The sequence below is a fragment of the Grammomys surdaster genome, unplaced genomic scaffold (assembly GCF_004785775.1).
Source record: "Grammomys surdaster isolate TR1022 unplaced genomic scaffold, NIH_TR_1.0 125146, whole genome shotgun sequence".
In the NCBI taxonomy this organism is placed as follows: domain Eukaryota; kingdom Metazoa; phylum Chordata; class Mammalia; order Rodentia; family Muridae; genus Grammomys; species Grammomys surdaster.
In genome coordinates this window covers 68,603-78,378 of record NW_021620042.1, presented here as the reverse complement: position 1 = coordinate 78,378, position 9,776 = coordinate 68,603, and the positions used below count along the sequence as shown (strand labels likewise).

Below are 9,776 nucleotides of genomic sequence, written 5' to 3'. Positions count from 1 at the left end.
GAATACAAATTAAGTAGCAATGTTTTCTCTTAATTTAATTAGCTAGACTTTAAAAACGAAGCAAGCATTCTGCGGTTAATAAAATGGTAAGCTGCAACAAACTGTTAGCAATATAAAAGAACCAGAACAGATATTTTAGGGGAAGTTCACTAACATGAGAGCTGTTCTAAAACACTGGAGAAAAAAAAGTACAATTTTAAAACAACTGGCAAAGAAGCAGAAGTTGATGGTGCTCTGGCATATAGTAGGAAATCCTAGATGCAGTGAGAGAGATACTACGGGGCCTGGGTCACTTTAGAAAGTGTGCCTTTTCTTCCAAAACGCTCTCGAGTCACCTGTCAAGCAGTTACAATAGAAACAGAGAAAATGCATCTGGTTTAAAGTGTTTTAGACCAGGATAGCACAAAACTGTCACAAGAAAAATTGGCAAGAGCAAAGAACATTCCTAAAAGGCTGGTCGCTGTGACTCAGGATGTTCTGGGAAACTCAGTAATGCCGGATTCAAGCTGGGAGAGGTTGCCGTCCCTGGTGGTATTTGGGCTTATTCTACTTCTATCTCATGCATTCTTTGCCAAACTAAATTTTCTTTCCCCTACCACCGAAAATCAAAATGAAAAGAAAGTGGCTTATTAAATACATGTAAAAGAAAAAAATCACATGATAATCAAGATTCTTATGCCTGTTAAGAGAATTTTGAAATATGTGACTACAAAATATCAAATACAGACATAATTATATGATTAATTATAGTTGGAGATTTTAATGGATACAGAAAGGAAAACACAGAATAGAAGACTGGATTAAAAACAACCATGTGTGAAATAGTATGTACACATAGAAGATCAATCAAGGAGCTCAGTGTATACTGTTTTTTAGCATACACAACACAGTCTCACAAAAAATCAACTGAGTACTTACCTTAAAAAATCAAAGTAAATATATTCCATAGACATAATATTGTATATAGCATAAATTTGAGAGGAATAAAATTTAAAATTGACCCCAAAGAGTAAAAAAATGTATCATCTGAAACCCTGTATATACCATTATGTAACTCTGGGTGGAAAGAGAAAGTCATAAGCAAAATCATTATTTATATGGATAAAAACAGTTGTCAACATTTGTGGGGTGTGGTGAATCAGTAAAGTAACACTTAACTATGTTAGACATACTTTACCAACAAGAAAACAAGAAAGCAGAATCCCAGAAATTAGATACCCTACTTCAGCATAAAGATAAACACAAGGGAAACCAGAAAGGAGGAATCGACAAAGAGAATGAATAATTAAATGACAAATAACAAATGCTAAAAACAAAAAGACAATATTTTAAAACCCTCATTCTCCATATGACTGATAAACTGAGCTGTGAGAACCAATCAAGAGAAACAATAAGTTGTAAAACGTTAAAGTCAAAAATAGTAGAAATGGAAATTTAAAAATTGAGAAATAGTGTTCAGAAAAACTATATGCCAACAACTCAGATAGTCTAGATAAAATACATGAATTTGTTATTATTTTTGTCATCATTTAAGATCTTTAAATTTTCCCTTTGAACTTGGGGGTGAGGGAAGGCACATTGACTGGATGCACCAAATAGTTCGGTAGCTTTGTTCTAAGACTTTGACAATCTCCCAAGTCCACTCTGGGGGTAGCTCAATTTAGCATTGGGACAGAATCTCTAATCTCTTAAGGTTTACCAAACAGGGCAGGTGGCCTTAGTACATTAAGATAGCACCCAATAAAGAAACTGCAGCCAAACCAATGATCAGAAGTGAAAGAGAAAATGAGTTCTGCAATTTTGTATGATTATACCAATTAAAGCTTCACTGATGAAAGATTGGAGACTCCTGTTCAGAAAACAGAACTGATTCATGATAATGCAGTCATATGTGGATGTGTCATACTTGGGCCAGGGGTACAGGTAGAGCTAGTGTTTTATTTAGTGCTAATTGGAGTGAAGAGAGTGTGGCTAGGTACCTTGGGCCTGGAGGTGCTTTCTGACTCTCTCAGATACCTCTGTCCTCTCATGATTTGAACACATCCTTTATGCTATTATTTAATCTCCTTGGGTTTGATCCTCAGAAAGAGTTGTGAGATACTTGCTCTTGTCTTCAGGCACTGATAAGGGATTTTGTGTCTTGGGAGGTGACAGAATTTGTAGTTTTCCAAACAAGTACCTTTTTTTCCTGTAGATCTGCAAGTATGTCTTAAAGCAGAGTAAGATGGCATTTCTGCCATCTAAGTACTAAGTGGTAAGCTTATATTAACTTAACTGGGATGCTCAGGCAGAATATTTAGAGGAGGGAAACATTCTCTATTTTCTTCAATAGGCTGTGTAAGGAGATCCACCCTTCATTCAATTATGTTTTTCTAGAACAGTACCATTATTTTTGCATTTACACGATAGGTCCAGTTGAACAAACTCTGGGACACTTGGAAATCTATCTACCAAATTAGAACAAGAGAAGGACCATTTGTGTCTGAATATTCAAAAGTAGCTAGAAATAATCAACAAGTACCAGGGAGAGCTGGCTGTGAGCTTCTGGGGATAGCTACAAAGTCCAGGCTGTGTCCGGAAGGAAATTCTTTTCCTCCTCTGCTGCTTTAGGGTAATTCTAATATAGAGTTGTCACAGAGAGCAGTCACATTCATGCTTAGATCCAGGTCTGTATGAAGAAAAATCATACGGCAAAGTAGTTCAGGGTTGCTCAGTTATCTGTCCTTCCTAAGCCATACTTGCTAAACCATGGCCTCTGTGCAAGGAAGGAAGAGAGCTGCTTCTCTTGACACATCTTGAATGCAATCACCATAACATGTGATTTGGAAGTTAAAGCCTAAGGAGATTGTCCATTTCTCCTACAACAACTACTACTTTTAGTAGTGAGGCTCCATTTAATAATTTTGTGCATTTTGGGAAGCCCTCTAGCATGATTGGCTGATAGATTGACGGAGGCCTGGTGTGCTTCATTGTTATTGTTCTTTTATGGTGAATGAGATTAGCTCACTTTTAAAGTTAGCTTTTCCTAAATTTTTTCTTTCTTTTTTTTTTTGTGATTACAACATAATTACACCATTTCTTCCTTCCTTTTCCTTCCTCCAAACCCTCTCATACCTTTCCTCACCTCTTTAAAATTTATGGCCTCTTTTTTCATTAGTTGCAGCTATATATCCATTAATATACAACAGCAATGACCAGCATGACACAATAACTATAAGGATAAAGTAGTGACACACATATGTTGGTGGCAACCAAAATCTCTCCAGCCTGACTTAAGACTTACTCAGCAAGAAGAAAGAATGTACAGTACTGGAAACCTTGCCAGCTACTCATGGACAACGAGGTTGTAGATCTTGGAGAACCTACAACTGCCCCGTTACTAAACCAGTATAGTTCCTGGCTGTTCTAAATACTCATCTATACTATCTACAGGTAAGTGAAGTCCTCACTCATCAAAGAAACCTTTTTAAAGAAGTGGACAGTTGAGAATGGAAACGTATTTAGAAGTTATTGAAGCTTAAAAAGCATCTATCCAAAATACTAATCATTTCATAGACACTGCTTCATAGTTTACACTGACTGCTTCTACGCATTATCTCCATTCATTCATTCATTCATTCATTCGCTCACTATAGAGAAGCAATATGTAGGACACTTTGAGTTGCTTTCAATTGTCTAGTCAATAAATTGAGTTCCATTCTGGTCTGTCTACCCTAGTGTTTATGGGCCTGTGTAGAGGCTAATCATGGTTGGAATGCCTGGGAAAGCAGACTGCTAACTACATGGTATGGAGATGGGAGAAAAGAGAAAAAGGAAGAAACTTAGCTCTCATAATATCTTATAGACATAGACATTATGCTACTCCTTCCCCAGTGGGTCACAGTTTTAAAGGCTTCATTCCCTCCCAATAAAATGACAGGCTATTGACCATTCTTTCATCACAAAGACCTTTCTGGGGACATTATTGAAATCATAACAACTAACTAACAAGTTACTCTTTACAGATTTTTGGTAAAGGACATTCACCAAAGAAGTAAGGCTTTTGTTATTTTTGGAAATGGCTTCAAAGTTACCAAATCTAGACAGAGTCTATTTCATCCTGAGATAATTTGCTTCTACAGGTAACTTTTCCTGCTAGATAAAGACTTCTTTTAAAACATCATTTCCACCACCATCCCCTTCCAGCATCATCCCTTCTTATTTTGAGAAAATGAAATTAAGGACCACTTTCACTTTTTCAATGGAGAATGAAGAAAAGAATGAAAACAATGTAGCTGTTCATGTTATTCCTCTGATTGGACCCATGTAATTGTCAGGGCAGAAAAGAAAACACTCCTAAGTATTGTGTGTTTCTGTAAAGGCATCTGAGGCATGACGTGAACTACAAACTTTTTAGTGCTGCCTGTACTGAGGTTGAAGTCTTGCAGCGTAAGAGATGAGCCATTTGCAAACCTTGTCAATGATGTAATGGTGACAGATTTGGTTACATGCTAAAATTTAAAAAAAATAAATTGTTTCAGAAAATAACAACAAAACAGCCTCAGAACATTTCAGGCATCTTGGCAGAATAGGTCTAAACTTGAAGAGAATGACATCCCTGTAGCAATATATTATATATTCAAAAGTCTCTTTGCATTCATGAAAAAATAGAGGAAAACAGTTCATTATGTATTTATGAAAAACAAAATTACCTATTCATAAAAATCAAAAGCAATATGTTTTGCTTATATCAATGGATAAAACTAATATACTGTGATAGTTCATTTGCTCTGACATGATTTTGAATATGAGAACAAAATGTCAGGAAGAGTTATAAATTGGAATAAGAGATAAAGAAATCTTCAGGTAAATTGTTTTCTCTGTAGAGCCCTGGCAATCAATTATTCATTATTCATGAAATGTTAGCACTTCTAATTTATACATGGGCTTTTATCTTTACTTGTGGATTCACCTACAGGGCATGTCCCCACTGTAAACATCAAGGTACATCATTATGATTGCTGGTACTACCTATTAATAATGGGATAGTAGAGTTGTGCTTCTACTGACATGTTTAATCTGCTTTTGATTAAACTAAGCCTTCAGTTAGTCCCAGACAGTATTTCCTTGAATCATACTTTTGAATTTTAGGAGTCACTGTCTTACTCTTATTTCTCTCATGTCCTTGTCCTAAAACATTACTCTCGACTTGTAGGGACTTCATGATGGCCAGTATTACTGATACCAGACCTTTTTTTTCCAATACTGGAGAGGCAATTTCCTATCAAAGAGAGCTTTTGGTTGGCTTATTCAATGCCTGAACTTGCTGTAACCACCAAAGCTGTTAATTAATGCCAACCATGACAGCTTGCAGCATGGTAGTACTCCTGTTCAACACAAATAATCATTAGTTGCTAATGAGTTTAAGTCTCCATGAGTGAGGCAGAGATTGACTTCGTGACCTAAATGCTCCAGAGGTTACTGAGATGGTGTCTGCTGTAGTGGATGAATCTCAGTATCTGGGTTTAGCTCTAGAAATACTTTTTCAGTTATGGAAATAATTTCTTTGAACAAATAACATATGATATTGGGGTCTCAACTTGTTTGGTGTAAAAATAAATATTTTACTAGGTGTAGAATGGTCTGTGTACATAATCAGTGTTATAAAAAAAGCCAGGTAGGAAATGAGTTTGGCACTTCTTACAGATACTGTTTGTATATCTGTAAGTTTTTCCCCCCCAGGAATTAGCGTGGTCACTTAAGAATAAAGATACAAATGTCAGATGAAAATGAAAGAAAACCATGATAACCTGAAATCATTTTAATAAGTTGTATGTTCATAATGCAATTATTTCTATATTTTACAATATACTTTAAGTTATCATATTTATACATAAAGGTTTGTCTCAAGACTTCTATAAAGATTTTAAGACATACACTAAAATGTTTGTTGTTCCTTTATAGTTCAGGAAATTAATTGCCTAGCAACATTTTGAAGAGAATGGAGAATGGAAAGGGCTCTTAGAACTTATTAAAGATTAAAACCAGTTATCAAAAATATTAAGCATGTACATATACACTGCTTTAAAGTTAGCATAAATCCCATATAGACTCATTCACTCACATTCTCAAGTATAACTCACTCAGCTTATATTAGGTATGTGGCAGCTGTTTAGTATTCCAAGCTGCCCATGAATTTGGTGCTACCTACACTTGAAGAAGTCTGTTTCCATGTGAATCATAGCACTTCTAGACCTAGTGAAGACATTGGAAGAGCCTAAAATCAGTCTGTGCTCAATGTCGAGGCTGGGAGTAAGAGTTTCTGGCCTCTAAAATTTGTCATTCACCTGCTCATTAACAGTCCTCAACAGAGTTGCCTGCATAGAAGCCTTGAAGAGGAGCAAATATGCTTCCTCTGCAGTAGTGAAGCAGGGGACAGGGTGCTTACTCTCCAGGTTAACAGCAAGCATACAGAGATGCCAAGCACCAAGTGTGTATTTGCTGATACAGAATTTTGCTTTCAGATAAGAGTATTTGCCTCTTTCCTCTATTAGTATTCTCATATTAATATGTGTCAGTAGAAGTTAATAGCGAGATTTGCTTGATGTTTTTAGTCTCAATTGGATTTAACATGAAACAAATGAAGATGGAAAGGGTTGAAGATGTGGCCATTTAGAATCATAGCTTGGGGAGTTAGAGATGAGAAAAAGGAAATTCTTAGGTTCTTTGGAATTAAATTCAAGGAGACCATGATATTCTTGGATGATGGTGGTAATATTTAGACTTTTTAGGATAACATTAAGTGTGTGTTCTTAGCCTAAAATGTTTTATTCTAGTTGTCTCTCAACTAACCATAAACTCTTTTATCTGCAAAGGAAAAAAAAACCCTGCTTCTGACAAAAATCAGTTAGTATAGATGTAAAATACACGTGTCTTGATTGGGTGTTTTCTATGTCTCTAAAATCAGCTAGGTACCTTCATATTTCACACATATCATCTCATTATCATGAGAACATGGTACAAACTAACAGAGGAACTAGAAGCTAAATGCAACTCAGTTCTCATGAAGTATGAATCTGGTTCTTGGCAAAGCTGTAGACGCTTTTCTCTGGTATTTCCAGTCTCCTTTTCCCCATTATTTTTCCCCTAAACCATTGCCCCAGGAACACCTGCTCTAAAGAAAGTGTGTGATGATGGCCATTTGCATCTCATGAATAGTTAAGCACCATCCCAGACCAAAATCCAAGAAATTATAATGCTAATATAAAAATCAAAGAAACAGCTTATTTTGGGATTGGCTGTGAGTACTCCACAATGCACAAGAGTCTAGAAACTTCTTAGATCGTGAGACTGATAATGAACTATACTTGCAAAATCTGGAGACTACTTGAACTCAGTTTCTTCGGTTATGGGCAAGATTATAGATCATGATTCCAGCAAAGTTTGTGAGGATATTTATTTGTAATACACCCTGGTCCAAAAGTTACAAATGTTTAGAGTAGCAACAAATTAAAAATTAAAAACATCTGCTAATCTTTCATGAAATTTACAGAACCCTGATTACATGTGTTGCAGTGTGTGTGTGTGTCTAAGTTGGCTATTTTTTTTCATTTTTCCCATTTTTTGGGTTTTTTTTGGAAATTTTATTTATTTACATTTCAGACACCTTCCCCTTTCCCCACTTCCCCTCTCTAGAAACCCCCTATCCCATCCCCCTTCCTCCTTTTTGCTTTTATACCATTTTAATTACATGCAAATATTAAGGTCAGGTCTAGGTTGAGGAACTAGCAATACAATAGACACAAATAGCCAAAGAACAAGCAAGGCAATAAACAAAATTCTATGAACACTCCCATGATCACTGTTTCTAGGGACATATCAAGATGACCAAAATATCTGATCCAACTTCCCTGTCCTAGCCCATGTCTTTTTCATGTCTGAAGCCTACATCTTTATTCTAGCCTAATATTTAGATTCCTGCCTGAAATTACTTCTTTGTGCTAGCCTAATGTCAGATTCTTGCCTGAAGCCCACTTCCTTGTCCTTGGCCAATGTCAGCTTCTTGCCAAGCAGCCCCAAAAGCTCTCCGCCTCTTCCTATTTTTAATTTCATAAATGAGATTGAGCCTGTCTTAGGTCATTCTGACAAGAATGCCTTTCTTACCTGACATGGAATATGCATTATTAAAAGCAATGCACTTCTATCTTAGTTTGGTAAGGTTCTGTGCAGAATATTACCCATCCTTGGGTTGCCAGCCTGTTAATTTAATAACTCTGTCTGGGGGTCCATTTTCAGGTTCAAGCCATGTACTTTGGCTGCCAACATGCTGATGTTGTTAAAGACAAGCTTTAACACGATGGGCAGGAATAAAAGTATTCCCAGGACAAAAAGGGCTAGCATGATCAAGCTATATATGCCATTCTTGAAGCTTGACCAAAATAGAAATACTGTTCTCAGGCCATGAGTAATTTTATCAGCAATATCTGCTGCATCAACACTCAGCAGAGCAGCATTCTTTAAATTCATAATCTCACTAAGCAAAGTTAAAAGATCCAGAGAAGTGTTACAATTATGCCAAATACACTGCAAGTATCTTTAGACTTCTTCCTAATTATAATGACTACCACTGTAAATTTTAAAACTAACATGAATCCAATTGTATTTGGCATGACACTGGAGATGGCTCCTTACTCTTAAACTCTGAACCTCCTTCCAATAATTTGAATAGGATAAAGAGCATTGATCTATTGTTCCAAATGCCTATCTAAATCCTCTTGTATATTCAAAACATTAGTAACATTTTTTGCTAAATGATTTATAAAATTAGCTGTCTTAACTTCTTGTGTCAAAGCAATTGCAGAAGCAGTGGTGCTAGCAATTAATGTAATCAAAGCTATTATACCTACAATAATCAAGCCCTCTACCCTCTTGCTTCTGCTTAAAGCCTGACTTACTTCTTCCAGTACTTTCAATCTTTCTTCAGAAGACTAAGGTTCTGTGAAACTTAGGGCAATAAAACAAAAGCTCATTGATAGAACTCCATAACTGACATGCTGGATTTTAATACACTAACACAATTAGAAAGTGCACAATTGTTTTCCTTTTGCGGCCATCGGTGGATCGCAACCGCCAAAATGAAATTCAATCCCTTCATGACTTCTGACCAAAGCAAGAACCGCAAATGGCATTTCAATGCGCCTTCTCACATTCGGAGGAAGATCATGTCTTCCCCTCTTTCCAAAGAACTGAGACAGAAGTAGAATGTTCAGTCTATGCCCATTCGAAAGGATGATAAAGTTCAGGTTGTTTGAGGACACTACAAAGGCCAGCAGATTGGTAAAGTGGTTCATGTGTACAGGAAGAAATACGTCATCTACGTTGAGCGAGTCCAGCGAAAGAAGGCTAACAGCACAACTGTGCGTGTGGGCATCCACCCCAGCAAGGTAGTTATCACCAGGCTAAAGCTGGACAAGGACCGCAAGAAGATCCTGGAGAGGAAAGCCAAGTCCCGGCAAGTAGGAAAGGAGAAGGGCAAAGAAGAAACAATCGAGAACATGCATGAGTAGAGACATCTCATACACAGCTTTCATTAAAGACTGCTTAAGTAAAAAAAAAAAGAAAGTGCACAATCAATGCAATTTACATTAGATACTGTAGAAGAGACAAAAGTAATTTTAACTTGACAGTTAAAAGAGCCTGAACACATGTACTAACACTTGTTTGAAATCCAGATCCTACCCCTATTTTATCTCTTGCTAACATAATATCATATAGAATTGTAGCCAACTTCAAAATAT

General features: G+C 36.5%; 1 pseudogene; it reads left to right on the top strand.

Moving 5' to 3' along the window:
* The first annotated feature begins 9,113 nt into the window (after positions 1 to 9,113).
* On the top strand, positions 9,114 to 9,545 carry LOC114637040 (annotated as a pseudogene).
* Positions 9,546 to 9,776: the final 231 nt, after the last annotated feature.